Source organism: Lissotriton helveticus, chromosome 2_1, assembly GCF_964261635.1.
Source record: "Lissotriton helveticus chromosome 2_1, aLisHel1.1, whole genome shotgun sequence".
Taxonomy (NCBI): domain Eukaryota; kingdom Metazoa; phylum Chordata; class Amphibia; order Caudata; family Salamandridae; genus Lissotriton; species Lissotriton helveticus.
Window position 1 is genome coordinate 1908106331 of NC_136059.1, and position 26510 is coordinate 1908132840.

The window sequence follows — 26510 nt, forward strand, 5'->3', positions numbered from 1 at the left end:
GATTCCGCCCTGCCCCACTCAACCAAGTACCGAAGTTGCGTGGCGGCGTAGTAGAGTGTCAGGTCCGGGACCCCCAGGCCGCCCTCATGGGGTGGGAGGAAACTTACCTGTCGCTTCAGTCTCGGCTTGCGTCCCTGCCAGATGAAGGCAGACAGTTCCGACTGGATCTGTTGTAGCCATCCGACTGGGGAATATAGAGAGGGAGGGTCTGAAAAAGGTTTAGGATCTTGGGAAGGATGGTCATTCTGACCGCTGCCATACGCCCTAGCCATGATAGCGGATATAATTTCCATTGTGAGAGAGCAGCCCGGATGTGTGTTTGCAGGAGAGAATAATTTATGCCACGCATGTCTTGTAGGGTTGGGGGCCAACCGTACGCCCAGGTAGGGGACCGACTCGACGGACCAATGAAGCGGATAACGGGCTTGTAGATCTGTCAAAGCTGCCGGCAGCAAGGACAGGCTAAGTGCCACAGATTTAGTCAAATTACTCTTAAAACCAGAGGCATTCTCAAAGGACTCTATCTCCTCCATAAAGCAGCCAAGTGCTGTCGTGGAGTGTGTGAGGGTGGCCAAGACGTAGTGTGCATATAGACTCACGGTGTGGAGGTCGCCGCCAAAGCGAATGCTTGTTGTCTGGGGGTGGTCACAGACCCTCTGAGCGAAAGGCTCCATATATAGTGTGAATAACAGGGGTGAGAGAGCATCCATACCTGGTGCCCCTGCTAATGGGAAACGATGCTGAGGTGTAGCCGTTCACTCTGACCGTCGCCGTGGGGGAGCAATAGCAATTCAAGATGTGCGTTATCAACTTGTCTTGGAGGCCCGCGCGCATTAGTGTCAGTTCCAGGTATGGCCAGTGGACGCGGTCGAAGGCCTTCTCCGCGTCCACGGCCAAAAGCATGTATTCGGTCGGGATACGGGAGGCCTTTTCGATTAGATGTGTTACACGTTTCGTGCTGTCGCTCGTTTGGTGCTGTGATATAAATCAGGCTTGGTCGGGGTCTACCAGGGCCTGCATATAGGGAGACAGTCAAATGGCCAGGATCAAGGTGTATAGCTTCAGTTCAACATTTAAGAGTGAAATGAGCCAGTAGGAACTGGACTGCGTCTTGTCCTTCCCGGACTTCGGGATGACAACGATCGCCATCTCAAGCATAGATGCAGGGAAGGCGCCAGGTTTGGCAAAGGAGTTAAAAAGCCGGGTGAGTAGGGGAGCCAGTGTGAGGCAGAATTGCTGATAGAAGGCCGCGGTGTAACCATCGGGCCCGGGCATTTGCCCAATTTCAGGCAGGCAATGGCGGCTATGACCTCCTCCACCCGAATGTCTCTCTCGATATGGGATGCCTGATCAAGTGATTGGCCCGAGCCAGATAGGAATCCATGTCCGAAGCCTCCAGCGGTTGTTCGGTGTATAGTTGCTTATAGAAGTCACAGAAGGCCCTGGCAATAGCCATGTCCTCCGTGAGCGTCGCCCCCGAGGGGTCTCTAATCTCTCGGACCCCATCCTGCTGTCGGGCTTCTCTGAGTCTGTGTGCTAGTAGTTGCCCGCATTTATCCCCCCCATGTAGAAGGAGTGTCGCAGGCGCATTGCCGCATATTCTGCCCTATCTCTATCTAGTGCAGTCAGTTGCGTTCTGGCTGCTGTTAACATGCCCGCGGGGCCCCCGTGCATCGGTGCATCAGTTCTAACTCCTGTACTTTTAGCATCAGTTCCTCACTTGAATGTTGGAGCTCCTTGTTGTCAGCCGCGGAGATAGCTATGGCTTCTCCCCTTAAGACCGCTTTGAGGGCCTCCCACCGTATGGAAAGAGGATTGTCCGGATTGTCATTATACGTTAGGTAGTAGTCCAGTACCTGCTATGACCTCATGACCGTATTCAGGCGGCGGAGGAGGGAGTCCCGGAAACGCATATGTCGAGTCGGGGGAGGCGTCTGGGGAAAGGCTACAGGGAGCAACACGGGGAGTGGTCGGAAAGGGTTGCCGGCAGTATGTCCACTGAGAGCGCACTATCTAGAACTGGCCTAGTGCTAAAAAAATAGTCCAACCTGGCATAAGTTTTGTGGGCAATGGAATAAAAGGTGAAGTCCTGTGTGTCAGGGTGGGAGAGTCGCCAGAGGTCCGTGAGGCACAGAGCATGCAAGTTTGATTCACCTGCTGGAGACAAAAAGCGTTCCTGTCCCTCATTGGGTGCGTAGATAGACCCCACTGTGAATGCGCTACCCCCGAGGTGAAGTGGTATGTGAGAAGCCTGTAATGTATTCCAGCCCCCTAAAGTGCTACCTTAGCCCGGAAGTTTTCTTGATATGAGAATGGCCACTCCGGCTCTCTTTGCCGGGCCAGAGGAGTGGAATTGGATGGGAAAGGAGTGAGACCTAAATCTGTGACTGTCTTTGGCGAGGAGGTGGGTCTCCTGGAGGAGGCAAATATCAGCCCCCGTGTGCTCAAGGTACGAGAGAAGGGTCCGCCTCTTGATCAGGTTGTTGAGGCCCCTCACATTGAGGGTGAGGATCTTGATGGTTGGGGGGCGACATGTCAGCTCATGGAGGAAGGGTGAGCTGTGACAGGGACCTTGTCCGGCCAAAGGGCAATGACGATCCCCTCGCCTGATAGCCGCCTAGCGACCAAGTGACTGGTGTAATACGTGAGCCCCAAGAGACCCCCTGGCGGAGAGGTGAAGGGAGTGGCGGGGGATGGGGAAAGGAAAGGGGGACCCCAAAGGACAGAAAAGAGAAATGCACAAGAAGGAAAAACAAAATCCCTAGTAGCGCAACAAGCGCTAGAATTGGTGTAAAGTCAAAACATTGTCAGTCATCCGAGAATAGACAGGGAAAAAGTCCATTGAGCGGTCGCGTGGCCAACATCAGATTAACCACCCTCCCTCCTCCACCTGAAGTGAACCACAAACAGGATACATCCATAAAGCCGTATGCAATCACTTAGCTGTCGCTTTAGCTAAAGTCCCAGGAAGAGTCTCCAAGGCCGCCTGTTGCTCCATCTTGACCACCGTTGGGTCCGGTCTGTGGGCCGATCGCCGCTGTCTCAATCGCGGTTGGCCTTCACCAGAGACCTAGGCCGAGCGGTCCCCATTATCCGAGTCCTCCGTCAGAGTGATCCAGAGGAGTTTGCAAGCCTCTGAGAGTGAGCGGAGCTGGAATAGCTTGCCGTCGTGCCGAAACACCAGGTGAAATGGGTGGCCCCAAGAGTAGGGGATGTTGCGCTTACGCTTCTGTGATGGGCCGAAATGTCTTGCGTTTCTGGAGGGTGATCCCAGCGAGGTCCTGATACAGTGAGGGCGTCTGGTTACGGAAGGAGATGGCTTGTTGCAAGCGTGCCTTTGCAGTATCTCCTCCTTAACCTGTAAGTCCTGGACAGACTAGGATATCCACTGGAGGTGCCGTTGCTGACCTGGGGGGACCCACCCTGTGAGCCCGGTCAAGTTACAGGGGGGCGTCGACGGGGTTACCCAGGATCTGGTTGAAAAGTGTCCGGACATAAGCAAAGATGTCTCCAGCTTCCACGTTGGTACCCACCCCACAGATCCGGATGTTGTGGCACCGGAAGCGGTTTTCCAGGTCTTCCATATAGGACTGCACGTCCACTTGTTGGTCATGGATGCGCAGCACCTCCTGTTGGAGGGCTTTCATCTCAGTTTCTCTAGAGTCGCTCTTGTCCTCCAGGGTCGCCACCAGCTCCCCTATGGCATCCGCATCTGTATGGACATCCCGCAGCTCCGCCATGAGGTCCCGCTTAACGGATTGGATGTCTTCTCGGAGGGTGGCGAATAAGGACTCTAAGAATTCCCGCATCACCAGGGCGTCCCCCGGGGCCTGGATCTGGGATGGAGGGACCGGGCGAGGCGGGTCACCGGATTCCTCAGTTTGCCGCTTGGCAAAGAGGTCCTTGTGGGCGTTTTTTTCTCTAGTGGTGGATTTGTCTCTGTAGCCCTTAACCGTGGACATGCCCGGGGGTCGCCAGCCCGGGAAGACAGCAAGGTGCAGGCAGAGTCTGTGGCAGTAGATGAGAGGCACTGAGTGGAGTAAGCGATGAGTGGGCGGGAGTCCCACGGTGGGACCAATGTCCCAGGCTGGAGCGACCCAGAAGCGCTGTAGCTGCAGTGGGAGCCAAGGAGGCGGCCCCGGTGCAATTTCAAGCTGAGGGCGTCGGGTAAGGCTCCTAGTGCCCCTGAGGCCTGAGTGAAGAAGAGTCAGGAGGCCCCGTCGTGCAGATAGTCTGAAAGGCGACCCCGGTCACCCCACGGGTGGCCAACGCAGGTCCAGTGGCCGGGCCGAGACGCCCCCATCCGTGTGGGGAACAGATGGCGACGCCACGCCAAGGGCGGGGAAGAAGCAACAACAGCGACCAGTGTCGGTGGCGCTGGGGCGAACTGGGTCAGTGGGGTCTCCCCCCTGTCTGAGTAGAGGCAGCCCAGAGCGAATGGAGGGATGGTGGTCAGATGGCCGGTGGTCATCGGGTCCAAGGCAAGCCAATGTCTGCCCCGAGGAAACCCCGGAGGTCTGCTGGTGTGGCAGAGCACCAACAATCAGCCCTCCAGTGAAGTGCAGGTGTAGCCGTGGCCACGCATGTGGTAAGCAGCAGGCGATGAGCAGTGGAGGAATCCCCAGCAGGAGAGGGGGACGCTGGCCCAAGGTGCTGTAGGTGCGTTCAGGGCCGGGAGAGCACCCGACTCACCCCCGGCCTCCCCAAAGTCCGCCGTCCCAGGGTCACGCAGGCCTCACCTGGGCTCACGTTGACACGTCGAAAACAGGCGGCGCAGGGGGTGTCCGTCCCTCCACCGGGCGGCAGTCTCAGGGCTGGTCGTGGCAACAGCTGGGCAGACCCCCGTGTAGGCCCCAGGGAGTCCGTGCTTGCGTGTGGTGCGTAGGCTCTACAGTCTCCGGTCCCAGGGCGGCCGGCCTCCACCGATGGTGTGTGGGCCACAGCGGGTGACAGGCAGTCAGAGAGGTCCCCTGGGGGGGATGGAGTCGCCCGCTCGAAGCACCGTAGACACAGCCAGGGGCGGAGGGGAGCTGGACCCGCACTCCAGCGCTGCGCAAGTCCGCTGCTTCTGGGCCTCGCAGGCCTGACCCGGGCTGACGCTGTGGTCCCAGAGGCACCACGGCTCCCGGCTGGTGCAGGCGGGGTTCCAGAGCCCCAGGGTCACAGCAGATGGGCACTGGGGGGTCGCCGCCCCCGTAGAGAAGGGCCACCCGTCCAGCGGCCCAGGGCCGCGGCCGTCTCCATGCGGTAGCCCTGGGGCTCAATGCAGATCTGGAACGGCGGTCGGGCAAACACCGGCAGAGGCCCCAGGGACCTCCGGAAGATCGCTGTGCGCTCGCACAAGCCACCGAGGGATCTGCAGACGATCCTGGTGCAAAATGGGTCCCGGTGCTAAAGAACGGCGGGTGGAGGAGCAAAGATAGAACACGTCTTAGCTCGCCGCCATCTTGGCTACCCCCCCAGCAGTTAACTTTTAAATGCAATAGTTACAGGTGTTGCAATATGTAACACAAGTTAAACGCTAAATAACATTGAGCTCAATGGGAGTTTTTAAGTAAATGCAATAAAATTACTTTACGTAGGTTTTTCTCACTCAGGGCTGGATCCTGGATTCAGCCCTGCTGCATTTCCTGTAAACAGTTGAAAGAAATCGGTTTTGTTACACAGTCGATTTTTAAGGAATATTTGTAAGTTCTGAAAATCAACACTTAGAAGAATTTCTGGCAAGAACCAGGCAATGTATTCCTATGGGGGAAAATTGGGTTAACAGTAAATCACGGTTAATTACTTTTTAGGTGCAGTGCTGGGCTCAAAGGTACTTTCAAAAAGGAGGTGGTGATGGACAGAGTATCTGAGTTAATCAGAACACTCCTACCCAGTCAACAGATCAGGGCTTGATCCATCACCGTTTTTTAGCTCACTGCACCATCCCAGTTCAGAACCTGGCTATATGCAAATTAGTCTGTCCCTGGCCCAGTGCATCATGGGAACAGGGCAGACCAAACTACCAAGCCAAATCTTCACTGGAAAGGAAACAAGCTTCCGGGGACCGGTTGCTGGCATTACAGCCGTCTTCGGCCCGGCTTGCTTGAATCCTGATGGTGCAGTGAGCAAGGGACTCATGTCTGAGCATACCCTTCCACACTTATGGTGGCCAAAATAATTTCAAAAAGGGGGTGGTGATGGACAGAGTATCTGAGTTAATCAGAACATTCCTACCCAGTCAACAGATCAGGGCTTGATCCATCACCGTTTTTTAGCTCACTGCACCATCCCAGTTCAGAACCTGGCTATATGCAAATTAGTCTGTCCCTGGCCCAGTGCATCATGGGAACAGGGCAGACCAAACTACCAAGCCAATTCTTCACTGGAAAGGAAACAAGCTTCCTGCAGTGAGCAAGGGACTTGTTGTAAATAATTTTGTCCACCCTAAGCGTGGAAGGGTATACTCAGATGTGAGTCCCTTGCTCATTGCACCATCAGGATTCAAGCAAGCCGGGCCGAAGACGGCTGAAATGCCAGAAACCGGTCCCCGGAAGCTTGTTTCCTTCCCAGTGTAAGAATTGGCTTTTGTAGTCTGGTCTGCCCTGTTCCCATGATGCACTGGGCCAGGGACAGACTAATTTGCATACAGCCAGGTTCTGAAACTGGGATGGTGCAATGAGCTAAAAAACGGTGTTGGATCTAGCCCTGATCTCTTGACTGGGTGAGAGTATTCTGCTTAATTCAGAGACTCTGTCCATCACCACCCCTTGTTGTAAATAATGGGCTCAAAGGTACAGCACTGTGATTTCGTTTTTGATGTTCGGACGATTTTTTAGTAATATTTCAAAGTTGTGAAAATCGACACTTAAAACAATTTCCAAGTGAAACCAGCCAATGTGACCCTATGAAGAAAATCAAGTTATCGGTCTTTGGGTAAGTACTCAACTGGTAGAGTTAAGGTTGTGGGGGTAGACTCAGGGGTCTCCCAGGATCAGGTAAGTACAGTTGTTACACCCTCAGCGGCACAGGGGCAGCCGGGTGCAGAGAGAGTAGGCCCAATGTTATCCTATGGAGGATATGGGGCCTTCGTTGGCGGCTGCTAGCAGGCAGGCCACACAGCTGTGGAAGCTGAGCTCCTGGTCACTTACACAGGGCAAGTGGGGAAGTAGAGTAGGGTAGATGCTGCACTCCCAATGGCACTTAGGGGTGGGTGCAGGGTGCTTTTGGGCCTTCGGGCGGCCAATGTTATTCAATGGGAAAGCTGGAAGTTGAACAAAGGCTGCAGGCTCTGGGACGGAGAATCTTCAGGTGCGACCACCACTTTGAGAGGTAAGTTGGGATCTTGGAGGACAGGTAGACACCCAGGAGTCTGGCACAGGGGGCCGTGGGGCGCCAGGTGCAGGGGTGTCTTTTGACGTTGGGAAATCATACCCTCAGCTGGTCGCGGTTAGAGGGGTCCCTTGTTGTGAGGCTGCAGGCGTCGTCAGGAGTGTCGAGGAGGGTCCTTGGGCACTGGATTTGTGGTCACAATCGCCAGGGGGGACGTCCTCGTGGTATTTGTCCACTCAGGCATAGGCTGGGTGCAGAGTGTGCTGGATTTGTGGTTCCTGGCTGACACCAGGGGTGCTGCTTGTTTGAGCAGAACCACTGCTCATGGGAGTCCCAGTCTTTAGATGAGCAAGGAAGGCAGGTCCTCCGGGGTTTTTTGAGGTTGCTGTCCGCAGGAGACGCCGGGGTTTAGCAGGAGCAGGTTCAAGGATCAACAGGTTGGTAGAGCTGGGGCCAAGTCAGTTGGTGTTGCCTCTTATTAGCAGCTGCAAGGCAGGTGTTCTTCTTCTTCTGGTCGGTCCTCTTTCTTGTTTCAGAAACGGGATCTCAGGAAGGAAGGTTCAGGGTAAATTTAGGGGCACTACAGGTAGGGTAAGGGAAGGGACCAATGGGTCCCTGTCCTGGGGTGAGTATACACCCTATCCTGCTCCTCTCCTGTGGGAGGGGGGCAGGAGCCTGTCTCTGATTGGGCAGGGCTCTCCATCCTCAAGATGGCAGGAGCCCGGAGATGTGCTTTACCTCGCCTCTCCCACCTGAGGGGTAGGGTTGGCAGAGGCTGGCACACCCCCTTTCCTCACCTAGGGTTCTCCGCCTGTCTGCCCGCCAGAGTGGGGGTCAGAACCGGTGGGGGCCAGGTGCTGAGTACAGCAATTGGCCTGAGGAAGCTCACAAAAGGCGGCATGCCTTTGAGGCTTCCCCTGCCAATACTGGGGAGGAGGCTTGGCACCTCGTCCCAGGATGTGCATTGTTTCAGGCCCCCGAGAGCGCAAGCTCTGGACCCAGGTGTCCAGATACATGTCTGGTGGTGTCAGCCTCGGTAGCCACACAGTCAGGACACTGGGAGTTAGTTAGGTTTCAGGGGGCATCTCTAAGATGCCCTCTGTAGTGCATTTTACATTAAAGCCCACACTGTCATCAGTGTGGGTTTTAATGTGCTGAGATGTTGCATACCAAACTTCTCAGTCTTCAGTGTAGCCATTATGGTGCTGTGGAGTTCGCAATGACAACCTCCCAGCACCATATACTTTTAATGGCATCACTGCATGTACAGTGCCCAGGAATGGCCCTGGGCACTGTAGGGGCACAGGGCTCATGCACCTGTGCCCACACCACTGGCATAGTTCACCCAGCTAGAGGGGTGACTGAGGTATGCCAGGGCAGTGTGTTTGTGGGCATGGCACACAGGGATGTGTATATATAGTAGACACTCTGCACACCTTTTTAAGGGTATTCGTTTCACTTAATTATTAAAAATAATTGTTGTATCTCTCTTTATGGTGCTGTCGCCTAATCTGACAGGCTCACGTCAGTAACAAAATATAAACACAAACAGGTACTGTTTGAAAGCGACGCACTATTCACACGCCCCCTTGGGGTGCTCTATATCCAATAGTAGTTCATGATTTCACCAGATTTGGAAAACATTTTCTGAACAACTCATAGTGTAAATTCATGCAACCAAAATTATATACACATGTCTGTGATGCACAAAGATACAAACAAACTAAATGAGAAACGTTGTATGTTTAATTGCGATTTTTCTTTTTTCTTATGCTTGGTTCTTCAGTCAGATGATACATTACATCATGTACATCCCATCCTCCTGTTCAGTTAGTCCCAATGCATTTCGGTATGATTATACCTTCATCAGGGGAATACTGCAATTAGAATCGATACAATAACAATAATCAAAATTAGAAATGGGGGAGCCCCAGTCTCCACCTCATGTACATGTGAACTATTGTGCAAGTTTGTCATAACAAGTACCACCTTAGCTAAACCCTCACCTCCATGTGCTGGAAATAATGATAAATATGCTGATGAACCCTCACCTCCAAGTGCAGGGAAAAATAATAAATAAAGACCGTGAGTTATCCAATGTCCATGCACTGTGTACTCAGTGTAACAAGTACCTGACTCTGCGCAATGGTAGACTCGAAGCCTCGAGATGAAAGTGTTCCTAAATAAATAAATCAAAAAATGACTCCCTGTGCAATCCTTCACAAAAAACTTCTACCAAGAAACCAGGTCGACCAGACAGCGGCCTCCGCCTACCTTAATCAATGTGTGTTCTCCCGTCTACTGATAATCGACCCTGGTCCGCTCTCTCGCTGTCTCTCTATCTGTAAAAAATGTAACCGTCACTGTGAGTCCTCCACATCGTGTGACTTAGTGTCTCACCGCCTGGCTGCTACCCCCTTCCCGTCCGTGTACCTGGGATGTGTGCCATGTTGACTCTCTGTTTAGTTCTGCACCAAGACACTCAGCCTGCCAATGCAGTGTGTGTGTGTGTGTGTGTGTGTGTGTGTCAGGGTACAGGGCCCCTAAGGGTGGCACAATAAGTGCTGCAGCCCTCAGGGGTCTTCTCTAGTCACAGTGCCCTGGGTACCTAGGGTACCATTTACATGGGGCTTACCTGTGGCCAGAGATGCCAATTGGGTTTTGGTTTCAAAACAGTTTTAGGGAAGGAACACAGGCCCTGGGTACCCGATTGGCAGGAACCCAGGGCACACTCAGTCAAAGTACATCAGCAATTCAGCAAAAAAGTGGGGGCATACCATGCAAGAAAGATGGCACTTTCTCACACAACCCCCCCAAACGAAAGGTGATGAGACTAACCTAGCCCTAGGGAGTCTTCATTGTCTAAGTGGAAGAACCTGGAAAGTCCATCTGCATTGGCATGGGCAGTCCCAGGTCTGTGTTCCACTTTAAAGTCCATTGTACCTCCTCCTGTTCATCCTCGCCTTGGAGCTCTTGGTGGTGCGGCTGCGCCCAGGTGGCTAGGAATGGGGCATTAAGTTGGCAGACAGGACCCATGCAGTGTCCTTGTAAGTGGACAACGTTCTTTTATACTTCTGCGATATAACCGCAGACCTCACACTCATCCGGGCAATACTGACCGAATTCGCCACTGAGGCTGGACTCCGGGTTAACTGAACGATGTCACCCGTCTACCCTCTTCACCCTGGGCAGCAATGTGGGAGGTGTACTGTGGTAAACTTACTGATAGTCCATCTGGCACTCTCTTTTGTTGTGGTTACTCAAGTTTTTATCTTCTTTGTTTGCGTGCTCATCCTACCTAGTGTATTGTCTAAAGACACTGTTCTGAATACTTTGGTTAGGGGAAAACGGTGTTACCGTTTCCAAAGGCGGTGTGCACTGTCGTACAAAGACCTGAGAGGTCTTACTCCATTATATTCATTTTCAATGACGATTACTCTAAATTGAAGTGGTTTCAAACCAGATTTGTTTATTGATTTTTTCTTTCACTTGTTCATTCTTCAAAACTTTTTGTAAATGATTTTCAATTCATCATAATTCACATTTTATATTCCCAATGCATTTCGGATCATATAGGACCCTTCCTCAAGGGTCTAAATTGAAACAAACAAGGAAATATAATGTGCCGTCCGGCCTGATAATATAACACAAGGTACATTACATATGAATAATTAACATACTCAATCCTATTTTTCTATTGAATCAGTAAACGTAATATCATACATTCATATCCAACTAAGATCTCGTCCTATGGTTAAACATTGAATTGCACATGACCAATCTTATCAAGCTTGTGGGTTAAACAAAGCTTAAGTGAAAAAGCTAAAATGAAAAAAGCTCGATTATTTTACATAACCCTCGGTTACGCTATAAAGGTGACATATTATTATCCGGTACGAGCCGCTCTGTCGTTTATGAATGCCAACTCTCGCTTAGTGCAGAAACAGCTAACATATTATCAAGGGGCAGCGCGCTGGGTTTCTTGATCCTTAACGCTAACTAGCCGGTTAAAACGGGGACACTTTACTTACAAAAATGTGGTCTTCCAGCGTGTCGCGTTCATTAACCAATGGGAACTCGCCTACTTGGCCCTCGAGTCCAAGAACTTTAAATACGCGCTCTGATTGGCTTAAATTACGATCACGTGATCGCAGTGATCTTTAGTTAATGTTGAATGTATTAAAAGTGCATATTATATTTCAACAAATGTATTCCTGCGTATAAATTAATTCCTGCGCGTAAATTAACTTGAAATGGAATTCACACAAGATTCTGTATTGGGATGATGTTTTCAAGTTGGCGTAAATTGGTCACAGCTTAAGCTCTGTAAATTCAATTCAACGTTTTAGAAGTTTGTAAAAACCAATCAAATAAATAAATGATTACATGAAAACAAAAACTAAACCGAAATAATAATCATTCTGGTCACATGTAGATATTGTGAAATTGTCGGCCATCTTGGAATGGGTTGTAGAAGCCACAGTTGAACACAGGAACCAAAGTCTACTGTCCTAGATAAGATTATAGAAAACATGATAGTTCGATCCTCTCATTTAACCCCTTCGACGCTGATGACGAGCTGGGCTCGTCATGGCGTAGCCTCCTCGCACGCTCATGACGAGCCCAGCTCGTCACGTAACATGCGAATTAGTAATTCTCAGCGTACGGGCGGAATTCCGCCCGCACGCATGCGGTTAAACCCTGTGGCTGTAAACTGTCCATTTTGCAGATCCAAAAATATTCAGCTCTTAGTCTCTGTTTGTGTGGGTCACTGTCTGGTTGTGGTTTAATTACTTCAAGTATGGGGAATCTTAACTGTGAAATGTTATGGCCCGCTTCTGTCCAGTGCATTGCTAATGTTGATTTTTGGTTTTTTTTGACGAATGTTACTCTTGTGTTCCGTTATTCTTACTTTAATCTTTCGCTCAGTCTGTCCCACATATAATTTGCCACATGGACACTTTATTCCATAAATAACACCTTTGGTATCACAAGTGCTAGTGTGATGTAATGGAATCTTTTTCCCTGTCATAGGGCGGGTGAAGATTTGACCTACCATTACATTGTTGCAATGGGTGCGGTTTTCACATTTGCGCATTACTTTATGTTGTGTAACTGTGCTTTTTGACTGTTGCTTCTTTAGTAGTTCTTTCAGGTTTTTAGGCAAATGTAATTTTTTCAGCAAATAACGGTTGCAGGTCAGGTTCTTGGGTAATTAAGGGCCAATGTTTTCTCATGATGTTGGTTATTTGTGTCGTTTGCATGTAATATTTTAACACACATACTGTCTTTTGTGAAGTTATTTTTTCTTTTTTCTTCAATAGTGATTCTCTGTTCATTGTCATAACTTTTACCTTTGATTCTTCCAGTAAAGCTTTTGGATAGCCACGTGTTAAATATTTCTGAATCTGATTGTTGAATGTAGTGGGAAGATCCTTGGGGTCAGAAGTGATTCTTTTTTGTCCGATAAATTGGGATAAGGGCAAATGATTTTTCAAAGAGTGATGATGGAAGCTGTTGTAGTGAAGACTACTGTTTCTATCTGTTTCTTTGATATGTACTTTTGTACTTATTTTTCCGTTGTCAATGGTAATTATCACATCTAGGAATGCCAGTTCTTGTTTATCCATAATATGGGTAAATTTTATCCGTTCATGTTGTGAGTTCAAGATCTGAATGTTTTCAACCAGTTTCTATTGCTTGCCTCTCCATATAATAAAGATGTCATCTATGTATCTTTTGAAGACCAGAAGACCGGTGAGCCATTCTGGATTATTGATGATGTAATCATGCTCAAACTTCCCCATAAAGGTATTTGCGTAGGACGGTGCCCCCGCAAAACCCATCGAGGTTCCGCTACATTGTTCATAAAACTCATCTTCCCATTGTAGGTAACTGTGGAAAAGTGCAAACTGTAGCAATTCAAGCAAAAATATTTTATCTGTACCATTGATGTTATTCTCTAATAAGCTCCATTCCATTGCTTCTATACCCTCATTGTGAGGGATAGAAGTGTACAGTGCTGTTACGTCGATAGAACATAGCCACAATTCTTCATTCTCTGGGATATCAATCGTTACAAGCATGTTCAGGAATGAGGTTGTGTCCTTAATATGGGTACTCCAGTTTTGCACTAATGGTTGCATGAACCAATCCAAAATTTGACCTAATGGTTAGACAGGTTATGTAAAATAATCAAGCTTTTTTCATTTTAGCTTTTTCACTTAAGCTTTGATACGAGCTTGATAAGATTGGTCATGTGTAATTCAATGTTTAACCATAGGGACGAGATCTTAGTTGGCTATGAATGTATGATATCACGTTTACTGTTTCAATAGAAAAATAGGATTATGTATGTTAATTATTCATATGTAATGTACCATGTGTTATATTATCAGGCCGGACGGGCTCATAATATTTCCTTGTTTGTTTCAATTTAGACCCCTGAGGAAGGGTCCTATATGACCCGAAATGCATTGGGAATATAAAATGTGAATTAAGATGAATTGAAAATCATTTACAAAAAGTTTTGAAGAATAAACAAGTGAAAGAAAAAATCAATAAACAAATATAGTTTGAAACCACTTCAATTTAGAGTAATCGTCATTGAAAATGAATATAATGGAGTAAGACCTCTCAGGTCTTTGTACGACAGTGCACACCGCCTTTGAAAACGGCAACACCGTTTTCCCCTAACCAAAGGTGTACTGTGGTGACACCCGAATAGCCTGGCACTACCATGCGCCACAATACCTGGGAATCCACCTGTACCATACATCCCTCGACCTCTATGAGGGAATCTTTGTAGGGTTCTTGCGGGCATCCGATCCCAGATACAATTTTAGTGTACTCTCCCCCTGGCGTCAATTGGCAAGGTCGCCTTAGTGAAAATGATCGTCCTGCTGCACCTCTTATAGTACTTCACAACCCTCCCAATCATACAGCCTCGTTATTTTTGTCAAAGAACTTGATGCACTTCTCTGTACGCTTATCTGGGGATCCAGTCGGCGGAAAGTAGCCTTGGCTAAATTTGCAATTGATAACGGATCGGGGGAAAAGAGGGGGGGCCTCGCCCCCCCTTTCCCCCTCCTTTGAGGCATACATCTTAGCTGTACAACCTCAGTGGCTGTCTGCTGGACAGCTGGCGTTATTTGGACGAGACACGTGGCCCCTACGGACATCCCTGCGCCTGCACTCCGCTGATTACTTCTACTGGGCGCACACCCTGATGTGACCTGGCCCCTCCAGGTGTCCCCGATAAGAACGTACATGTCCAGACTGCATGGTCTTTCCTGGGAGACCCCGCTCTACACTCAAAGTTTGCCCCTAATTGGCCTATCCCAGGGACAGGAATACTACACCGCAGGGGTACTGCGGGCCTGGATGGACCTAACGTTGAACAGTGGGTGACCTCTTCACCTGCGGGACAGCTTTTTTCCCTTCGACCAGCTGGCAGACAAATGTGGCCTTCCGCTGGGGCAGTTTATCCTACACAGACAACTAGCGCACACATTCTTCACCCTAGAGATCTGTCAGGGGTAAGCCGGAGGTGCACCCATTGCTCAAGACCATATTAACCATGGGATCATGGAGGCACGTGATCTTACGGCTGTACAAAGCCATCGGAGATCTATCCATCACTCCCCTCGCCGCACTACGACAAAACGGGAGGACTCATTTGGTAGAGTACTACATGACAAAGAGTGGGAGCAAGCACTAGAGTTACTAAAGAAGGTCTCCCGCAACTCACGCTTCAAGAATGTACAATTTCTCCTTCTACACAGCAGGTACATAATCCCATTCCAGTTGCGCCACTCCTTCCCAGAGGCACCGTTCTCCTGCCCCTATGTCAGAGCCCAAACCTACTGGGGTCATACAATACACGACACGCTGTAAGGTATCAAGGGACTACCAGGCATAGAGACATGGTAAGCTTGCTCCCTGGGGATATTCAAACGCAGAAAGCAGCATAAGGTAGACGCAGAAAGCAGCATAAGGTACAGACAGTTCATTGCTCTCACCCAGCTTCTCACCAAGCACACACGCACTCACAATGCACTGGCGCTCACCCACGACAGCTCCAGTGGATGCATGAAGAGGGGCGAAGTTCAAATGGGATGCTTCGGCGAAGGATGCCTTCGGAAACAAAGCTGTCTGACAAATATGTCGACAACCTATCTCTCCACAATGGACAGCCTAGTTGCTACACTTCCGCAATGACGATCTAACCAGACCCCATGAGACAACTAGCTCTTCCACCCCAGCAATTATTACCCTCCACCAGGCCCAGAGGCCCCAGTCCATGCCACACAGCCTACAATCACTGTGTATATGAAGACCTGCCTCGTGCTCCCGCACCCAATGCCTCTCTTTGCACAGATAGTATCGCACCTTGTCACAGCCGCCACCGCATACCCTCCACCTACCCTAATTTTTTCCCAGTTTTTGACTGGGCACTTCTATATCGGACAGATCATCAGGGACAACACTTTGCTGTTGAGCGAAGTAAACTCCTAAAGTAGTTTTACTCTACACCTGAGCACAATATATCTTAGCTGTTGTCAAAGATCACTGCATGTATACATCTCTGTTCTATCACCGCTAATGTCATGTAGGATTGCCTCTTCTTCTGTTAATGTTTTTTACAATACTAATAATGAGTATTTACAAAAGAAAATATGAGAACAACTTCAAATACACGAGCTAAGGATGTGTGCTTTACAAAAACCTTGTGTATTATTTTAACAAACTATAATGTTGCTCCATTTATAAAAATAATCTAGGCCATATATTGGGTACAGATGACAACTGACTTGCCTCTTGATTAACTCTTGGTATTGTCATCAGGGCTGGGGAGGAAAATTAATATTTCATACTCATGTTTAAAAACTGTTACTTAATAATTACATCTAAATGCAATCATATAATCTGATGTATTAAGCTGAAACGCTTCTGCATGCTAAAGAACAAGTTTCTTAAGTTCGGTAATTATCTTTCTGATGGATACTTCCTCTAACCGCAGATTCCTCAACTTGTAAATATTCACCAGGCGCCAAACAGAATCTGGAAACTTTAAAGTAGTAGTCCTAGGGCCAGTAGGTGAAGTCGTGCAGCTCCATGCCAACGTCACTCTGCTGAGGAAGTGACGGATGGAGCCATATGTAAGCGCCACCCATGCACGCTGTCGGCTACAATCTTAGGTTGAACGTGCCCTCAGATGCAAAGCCAATCAGCAGATTTGCATAACCAGTGTGAAGATCTCTAAACTGAGAATTTTTTAGATAAAAATAAGAGTACTGTTCACAAAACGGGTAGGTGGGAGGGTCTGAAAGGAATCTGTGGTTAGATAGAGTAGTCACTAGAAAAATCCTTACTTAAGGTAAGTAACAATGAAACTGATGCCCATGCGCATTACCAGTCATAGGAGGAGTCATTATACCTCATGACTTGAAAAACTTCTTTGAAGAAAAAGAAGTTGTACACATCCAAGTCTAACACTTGATGACAGGAATATGCACAGCATGTGTATATACAGCTCCTCATGCCACAAAACTAGTTCTTCCGATGGATACTTCTAACCACAGATTGCACACCTTGTGTGTAGGAAGGTTGATCCCTGACTATGGTTGCCCCCAACTTTTTGCCTGGTGTTTTGCTGGTTTTCTGACTTAGTTGACCTGGGACCCTGCTATTCAGGGCCCCAGGCCTACTGCTCTCTCTGTAAAATGGATTCCATGTACCTTAGGTACATATCTAAATTGGATACTGAGTCACCTTATCAGTCCCTGTACAGTGTACCTTAGGTACCCAGGGCATAGGTGTACCCAGGGCCTACCAGGGGCTGTGGCTGGCCATCCAAATCTGACACAACTGGCTGCTTGACAGCTGGGGCAAGGTGGTGTAATCACCCTTTTCTTTAGATATAGTATACCTATATCTAACCCTAAAATGGACACACAGATCTCCTATCAGTCACTCCTATGGCAGGCCTTAACAATCCTGGAGGCAGAGTGCTTGGAATCGTGTGAGATGGTGCTCTGGCATGAGCTGAGCCTGTCTGCGGCTTTCGGGATCCATCCCTTAGCCGTTTCCATGATATCGCATACCATATACTCTTAAGTGCATTATAATCCTCGCGGTTATATGCCAACTCTGGTATCGCTTTATCAAAACATGTCGAGTAAGGTGTCATACGAATTGGAATACTAACCCCTCGCCAATTCTGGCGACGGGGTTAGCATTCCACCCTTCTAGAGGGACACGACATGCCTGTAACCTATAACCCGGTTAAAAGTCAGACAGAGCCTTAGCATCCACAAAATGGATGCTGCCACCGAGACACAAGTCTGCCCTCCTGCTGCTGGGAGTCCTCCCAGAGCAGGAGACAAGGACAAAGGGTTTCCTGCCAGGGGCGGTGCCAGCACCGTCCCAGACAGGGTTTTGTGTATTGTAGGTAGGCAGGGCTTTAGAGGAAGGTGACTGCAAGTAGCACCCCGGTGCTCACTGTGCATAGGCCGGCTTGAACCAGTTCCAGGGTCACTCCAGACCCTGTGCTGGGGAAAAGCCCGCCAAGGAAGTGGGTGTAACCACCCCCCTCCTAGTCCCACCCATAGGGCAGGACTTAGTCGCGTGCCAGCCCCTTTTTACAGGATAAAGGTAGAGACTGGCCCCCTTCCAAATCAGATCATCTTTGAATCCTGAAACTACTTTCTGCGAAAGGAACTCAAGACTTCTTCCTAAGATTTCTCCCTTGTGACTAAGGAGTAGTCACCCTGCATCCGCAGGCACCATCTAAGAACACTGCGGTCTGCTGCAAGTCCTTCCTCCGGAATCCGACTGCCCAGCTCGACGAGAACCGGCTTCCCTGGCACCTCTGACCTCTACCCACCTCTACAGCCCAGCTGAGAACCGTGGGTGCGACGAGACCTCAAGGGACCGGCCATCTGCAAGACTGCACGACTTCTTTCCAGCAAGCCCGCCGAGTGAATTCCTGGTGAGTGCTTTGGGGTCCGAGAAGCCCCCACCCTGAGCAGCTCCAGCACCGAAGAGCAGCCCCCCAGCATCTCCACGATCTGCGTGGGGCCCTTCTGCCTTCCGCTGCTCACCGCGTTGTTTGGCTACTAGCCCGTTGGCTTGTGGCCTACCTGACGACGCCCGACGACATTTCTGCTGCTGGTCTGGTTGCTCCAGACTGGCCCGTGCTCCCTCCCAGAAGAGGAGCACCCCGGACCCTCCTGGTCCACTCAAGACGCCATTTTGAGTCCACCGCGTGGGCTTGAATTAGCCAAGGCTTGTTGCCCAATCCTGGGTAACTTCGACGCCAACGACTTCATCCTCCGTGGGACAGCTCGCACCTCCATCCTGGTCGCCGACAACGCCTCCTGGTCCGAGAGACTGCAGAGCCCAGCAGCGCCCACTCACCTGACTGCGGTGACTTCGCCCGGTGCCATCCTGGTGCCCACTTAATCACTGGCTAGTGATTCAAGAACTTGGTCCCCTCTGCTTTCAGGTTTCTTCTTCCTCGATCCAGGCTTGGATCCAACGAACTTTCCTTCACTGGTCGCCTGCCAGCAACTTCCTTCTTCCAGGCTCCTGGTCCGGCAACGAGATCCCCGACGTCTTTTCAGACCTATGCAGCTGCAGCCCCTGGGCTAGGTAACTTCGGCACTTCGGTGTCCCAGCATAGCCTCACTATCCTAGGGTCAGGATCCACTGTCGTTTTCTTCCCACCAGGTCGGGTTCGCCCGTGAACACTAACTTTGTGAATTCTAGCCTCCATAGACTTTGTCCCGCATCCCGCGTGAGAGTGCACACTCTGCACCCGAGTCCCCTGGGCCTCCTAGTAGTAATCTAACGATTCCCTAGTCCAGTCCTAGCGATTCCAAAGCCTATTAGAACTGTTACTTACCTGCTAGTAATTCGCATTCCACTTTTAGTGTATATGGTTTTCCGTGCCCCTCGGGCATTCGTGTAACGTGCTAACTTAAAAGTATTTTCGTAAGAGTTTTGTTGTGTGCCTAGCACCCTGTCCTCATAAAGAGTACAGGGTTGTTGTGATTCTAATAAATACATTGTTTATTTTCATAACACTTGTGTGGTGTCCTTTCACTGGGTGTTCAAGGGGTAATGTGATGGTGAAACAGCTGGCTTAACACGCCCTCTAGAGTCTTAGCCTTAGACTGCTCGTATCCACGCTACTAGGATAGCTGGTCTATAAGGTTGACTTACAACCAATCATCAATAAGGGTTGTTTGGACTGATATATAGTGATCACTAGAATAGTGAACACTGCACATCAGGCCAACTTCTCACATTGGTGAGCAGCGGTTGGGATTTGAGCTTGCTGTTGTTTTACCACACATGCCCTAAGAATATCTTGTGAAAGATCACATAAGTACTAAAGGTACTTATAACTTAGCTTAGAATACTCTGAGTTCTACTGAACCAGCTGTTGTAGCTCCTAGGGCCTAGCACACCCTAAACTACAACTCTAGCAAGGGATCAGTAGGCAAACATATAGTGTAGGTAAGTGCACCACTTACACCTCACTAGAAAAGCATGTCGACTCAGGGGGACTCTACTGAGACTCCCCTGGTCAGTGTTGACCCTCCACAGGTCACTTCAAGATATGCAGCTCTCAATTTTCAGGAGATGAGACAAATCTGTGTCTCCAGGAAACTGAAGCAGGGGTCTAACCCCACCCTTCCCTTTCTGATAGGTCTCTTAGAGACATATGATGCCAGAAAGCTCTCTCAGTTACATGAGAGTATGCCAGCCTTAGAGGGAACCTCTGGGGATCCAGACCTCCCCAACACTGATGCAGCAGTTGAGGAGGGGGATCAGGAGGTACTCTCTGGGGATGAGGTAGACAAAGGTCTTGAGGTAGTCAGAAGGCTAACCAGGACCAACTTAGACTTACTTGGGCTAGGATCTGGGGGCCCCCCAGTACTAACCCGAAGTGGGCCTAACCTTGGAGTTAGGAGAGATAGATCTCTTTCTAGGGACTCCAATAGATCTCTGCACTCTAATGCCTCTTCTCAGGGGAGAAGGAATCCTCCACAGAGGAGATTTACTTCCCCTCAGAGAAGGGAGCATGAGGCTAGGATGAGACAAGCTGAACTGAGGATTGAAAGGGAAGAAATTGCCCTGGCCAAAGAGAAGCTTGCCCTGGCAAGAGAGCAGCAGATGAGTGGGCTAGCTCCCACTGGTGGCAGCAATCTCCCAAGAGATAGAGAGAAGGGTTTAGATACTAAACACCTGACTAAAATAGTGCCCCCCTTTAAGCAAGGGGATGACATCCAGAAATGGATGGCTGCTCTGGAGAGGGCCTGCACTGTGCAGGGCATTCCCCAGAGTCAGTGGGCAGCTATACTGTGGCTCTCCTTTGATGGTAAAGGTAGAGATAAGCTCCTCACTACAAGAGTGGAGGATGCTAACAATTACCAGGTCCTGAAAAATGCACTGGTTGATGGGTTTGGCTTAACCACTGAGCAGTACAGGTTGCTGTTCAGAGACACCCAGAAAACTCAGTCTCAGGACTGGTCAGACTTTGTTGATTGTGCCACTAAGGCTTTGGAAGGCTGGCTACTGGGTAGTAAGGTTACTGATTTCAAGGGATTGTATAATCTAATTATGAGAGAGCAAGTCTTAAATAATTGTCAGAACCAGTTATTACACCAGCACCTGGTAGACTCTGATCTGACCTCTCCACAAGAATTGGGTAAGAGGGCAGACAAATGGGTCAGAACCAGGATTAGGCCCAAGAACCAAGGTGGTGACCAGAAAAAGGAATCAACCAAGCCTCAAGAGAAGGGTGGGAATAAATCTTCAGATCAAACCACATCAGGGCCCCAAAAATCCTCTGAGGGGGGTGGGTCCCAGAATCCTTCCAACAACCAGAAGAAACCTTATTGTTATCCCTGTAAACAGGTGGGTCATTTAAAAACTGACAGCAGTTGCCCAAAGAATAACAATAAGGAAAACATACCCCCAAGTAACATTCCCAAACCTCCTGTTACTACTAGTAGTAATCCCCCAGGTGGTGGGAGTGCCCCCAAGAATTTGGGTGCATTTACTTTGGGAGTTCCTGGGGACTCTGGCCTAACCAGGTCCCCAAACTTAGATACTCTTGTCTGTGAGACTGGCATGGGGTTTGCCAACTTCACAACTTGTCCCAACACTTTGGGCAAGTACAGACAGGAGCCCCTCATCAATGGTATAAAAGTTGAGGCCTATAGAGATACAGGGGCTAGCATCACTATGGTGACTGAGAGTCTAGTCCCCTCAAGGCAACTTTTACCTGGTGCCACATACCAGGTGACCAATATTGATGGAGTACAGAGAGATCATCCCATGGCAGTGGTCAATCTCAGCTGGGGAGGTGTCACTGGCCACAAGAGAGTGGCAGTGTCACCAAACTTGCCTGTAGATTGCCTACTGGGGAATGATTTGGAGCTCTCAGCCTGGGCTGAAGTAGAGCAAGAAACCCATTCTAAAATGGTAAACATCCATGGTAAGGTTAGTGGGGCAGTGATAGCCACAGCCCCAGTCCAAGATATCCTCCCTGAACAGGTCAGGAGGGCTGTGCCAGTCACAGCCCAATCTCAGACAACTTCCTTCCCAGAACAGGTTGTCAAGGCTGTGATGGTCACAGCCCACACCCAAACTGAGCCCCCTCCTGAAAAGGTTGGGAGAGTTGTGATGGCCACAGCTCAAACTCAGACAGATGACAGTGTTGTGAAGCCTGAAACCATGGATCACTCCACTCAGACAGAGAGTATTGAGGAGGAAGAGAAATCTCCCTCCCACCAGACTTTAGGAAAGGATCAGCCTCCTCAGGGAACTGATCTGACCCCTTGTGAAGAAACTGCCACAGAGGTAGTCAGGCCTGGCCTGGCAGAACCCCTGATGTCAGTGGACCCTTCCAAGGTGGGACCCAGTCTGGAGCAGGTAACCTGCCCCTCTCTACCCTGCCTCAGTCAGCCCAGGGCTGTGGAGGTCAGGGAGGCCAGTGGTGGACCCCAAGGGGCCCCCTGTCCAAAAGAATTTCCCAATCAGCAGATTAAGGGCACTGAAGCTAGTAGTCCTAGCCAAGTGAAAATAAAACACACTCCTGAGGGATCCCCCTTAAAAGTAGTTAGGGACCTCCCACAGATGGACACTGTTGGGCACAGCCAAACTTGGGACCTGAGGGCCCCAGACCTGACCTGTCCCTCCAGTAAGCCAAACAGAGGGACCCAACCTCCAGCTGTAGGTAGCCAGAGGTTGACCCTGAGAGCCCAAAACAACTCAGTCTTGGAAAGAAAGGCCTCTATGGTGGAAAATGATTGGAGGAAGCTGAGCCCCAAGTTAGTGGAGCCTCACTTCAGTACTCCATTCCAGCACCAGCCTTTTTCTTTGACAAAACACACCACAGGTAGAGATTCCCTATGGTGGAGACCCTCAGACACCCTTAGGGTGAGGGATTGCTTAGTGGACCATGACATAGGGGGTAACCATGCCAGTGCTGGTACTTCCTTAAATGGCCACTTAGGCAATATAGGCTTACCTGGACAAGGATAGCCTTATCTCCTTTCGTTTGGGGGGGGGTTATGTAGGAAGGTTGATCCCTGACTATGGTTGCCCCCAACTTTTTGCCTGGTGTTTTGCTGGTTTTCTGACTTAGTTGACCTGGGACCCTGCTATTCAGGGCCCCAGGCCTACTGCTCTCTCTGTAAAATGGATTCCATGTACCTTAGGTACATATCTAAATTGGATACTGAGTCACCTTATCAGTCCCTGTACAGTGTACCTTAGGTACCCAGGGCATAGGTGTACCCAGGGCCTACCAGGGGCTGTGGCTGGCCATCCAAATCTGACACAACTGGCTGCTTGACAGCTGGGGCAAGGTGGTGTAATCACCCTTTTCTTTAGATATAGTATACCTATATCTAACCCTAAAATGGACACACAGATCTCCTATCAGTCACTCCTATGGCAGGCCTTAACAATCCTGGAGGCAGAGTGCTTGGAATCGTGTGAGATGGTGCTCTGGCATGAGCTGAGCCTGTCTGCGGCTTTCGGGATCCATCCCTTAGCCGTTTCCATGATATCGCATACCATATACTCTTAAGTGCATTATAATCCTCGCGGTTATATGCCAACTCTGGTATCGCTTTATCAAAACATGTCGAGTAAGGTGTCATACGAATTGGAATACTAACCCCTCGCCAATTCTGGCGACGGGGTTAGCATTCCACCCTTCTAGAGGGACACGACATGCCTGTAACCTATAACCCGGTTAAAAGTCAGACAGAGCCTTAGCATCCACAAAATGGATGCTGCCACCGAGACACAAGTCTGCCCTCCTGCTGCTGGGAGTCCTCCCAGAGCAGGAGACAAGGACAAAGGGTTTCCTGCCAGGGGCGGTGCCAGCACCGTCCCAGACAGGGTTTTGTGTATTGTAGGTAGGCAGGGCTTTAGAGGAAGGTGACTGCAAGTAGCACCCCGGTGCTCACTGTGCATAGGCCGGCTTGAACCAGTTCCAGGGTCACTCCAGACCCTGTGCTGGGGAAAAGCCCGCCAAGGAAGTGGGTGTAACCACCCCCCTCCTAGTCCCACCCATAGGGCAGGACTTAGTCGCGTGCCAGCCCCTTTTTACAGGATAAAGGTAGAGACTGGCCCCCTTCCAAATCAGATCATCTTTGAATCCTGAAACTACTTTCTGCGAAAGGAACTCAAGACTTCTTCCTAAGATTTCTCCCTTGTGACTAAGGAGTAGTCACCCTGCATCCGCAGGCACCATCTAAGAACACTGCGGTCTGCTGCAAGTCCTTCCTCCGGAATCCGACTGCCCAGCTCGACGAGAACCGGCTTCCCTGGCACCTCTGACCTCTACCCACCTCTACAGCCCAGCTGAGAACCGTGGGTGCGACGAGACCTCAAGGGACCGGCCATCTGCAAGACTGCACGACTTCTTTCCAGCAAGCCCGCCGAGTGAATTCCTGGTGAGTGCTTTGGGGTCCGAGAAGCCCCCACCCTGAGCAGCTCCAGCACCGAAGAGCAGCCCCCCAGCATCTCCACGATCTGCGTGGGGCCCTTCTGCCTTCCGCTGCTCACCGCGTTGTTTGGCTACTAGCCCGTTGGCTTGTGGCCTACCTGACGACGCCCGACGACATTTCTGCTGCTGGTCTGGTTGCTCCAGACTGGCCCGTGCTCCCTCCCAGAAGAGGAGCACCCCGGACCCTCCTGGTCCACTCAAGACGCCATTTTGAGTCCACCGCGTGGGCTTGAATTAGCCAAGGCTTGTTGCCCAATCCTGGGTAACTTCGACGCCAACGACTTCATCCTCCGTGGGACAGCTCGCACCTCCATCCTGGTCGCCGACAACGCCTCCTGGTCCGAGAGACTGCAGAGCCCAGCAGCGCCCACTCACCTGACTGCGGTGACTTCGCCCGGTGCCATCCTGGTGCCCACTTAATCACTGGCTAGTGATTCAAGAACTTGGTCCCCTCTGCTTTCAGGTTTCTTCTTCCTCGATCCAGGCTTGGATCCAACGAACTTTCCTTCACTGGTCGCCTGCCAGCAACTTCCTTCTTCCAGGCTCCTGGTCCGGCAACGAGATCCCCGACGTCTTTTCAGACCTATGCAGCTGCAGCCCCTGGGCTAGGTAACTTCGGCACTTCGGTGTCCCAGCATAGCCTCACTATCCTAGGGTCAGGATCCACTGTCGTTTTCTTCCCACCAGGTCGGGTTCGCCCGTGAACACTAACTTTGTGAATTCTAGCCTCCATAGACTTTGTCCCGCATCCCGCGTGAGAGTGCACACTCTGCACCCGAGTCCCCTGGGCCTCCTAGTAGTAATCTAACGATTCCCTAGTCCAGTCCTAGCGATTCCAAAGCCTATTAGAACTGTTACTTACCTGCTAGTAATTCGCATTCCACTTTTAGTGTATATGGTTTTCCGTGCCCCTCGGGCATTCGTGTAACGTGCTAACTTAAAAGTATTTTCGTAAGAGTTTTGTTGTGTGCCTAGCACCCTGTCCTCATAAAGAGTACAGGGTTGTTGTGATTCTAATAAATACATTGTTTATTTTCATAACACTTGTGTGGTGTCCTTTCACTGGGTGTTCAAGGGGTAATGTGATGGTGAAACAGCTGGCTTAACACGCCCTCTAGAGTCTTAGCCTTAGACTGCTCGTATCCACGCTACTAGGATAGCTGGTCTATAAGGTTGACTTACAACCAATCATCAATAAGGGTTGTTTGGACTGATATATAGTGATCACTAGAATAGTGAACACTGCACATCAGGCCAACTTCTCACATTGTGAATAAATACCATAGCAGTACCTCCCCAGGAGGTCTGTGAACCTGCCCAGGCAAAATGTCCTGCAGGACCTACTGGGATCCTCTTGATGGGACTGATTGCCAAGATAGCAGTGCTTTGTGAACGTATGTATGGATTCCCACTTAACTGTCTGAAAAATGTCAAGGACAGGCACCCCATTCGCCGAAGTATTGCATTCGTTCTAGCCCTGATGGAACGAGTCAGTAAGACTTCTGAGGGCTGCTTCATACAAGGTGTGTAAATGCAGAGAAACATCCCTCGGGAGATGGTACGTGTTTGCACTACCTTGCCCGTCTTTGCCTTGGAAAACCCCATAGAGAGCTGATCGGCAACCCTATGTTCTTTGGTGCAATCTATGTAAAAGCTTAGTGCCCTATTTTGGTTCAAACAATAGAGGCTCTCTTTCTCTTTAGAGGGATGAGGTGGAGCAAAAAATGCTGGGAAGGTGATAGCCTGTCTGACATTAAATAGTGTGAGAGCTTTCGGCAGAAAAAACAGCTTGGGTCCTCAACACCAACTTATTTGGAAACATTGTTGTATAACTTGGGTTAACAGAAAGAGACTCCCACAGTTGCACCACAAAGGGCTTTTGTGGAAACAAATGCTTCAAACCGTTCAAAAGTCTCACCACAACAGGTAAGTTAACTAAAGAAGGCTAATCCGACAACCACAAAAGAGCCAAATGAGTCATCAAATAGCCTTTAATAGTGCCCAAAACAAGTCTTTGGTAGGCCATAGACAAAGCAAGCAAACAAGCTTAAGATAACTTCACTTGCAGTGGGTCAACTTGGTGGGTGCTGTATCAAGCCACAAATGTGTCCCATTACTGGCGTCCTGTGTGACCTTCTGTGCTTCTGGTCCCATGAAG

At 49.8% G+C, this 26510-nt stretch overlaps 1 protein-coding gene across 15 annotated transcripts in view; it reads right to left on the bottom strand.

The window, feature by feature from the left end:
• BLTP1 (bridge-like lipid transfer protein family member 1) overlaps positions 1-26510 on the bottom strand; it is a 2102388-nt gene that overhangs the window by 1403662 nt on the left and 672216 nt on the right. The gene's annotated exons all lie outside the window — the stretch shown is intronic.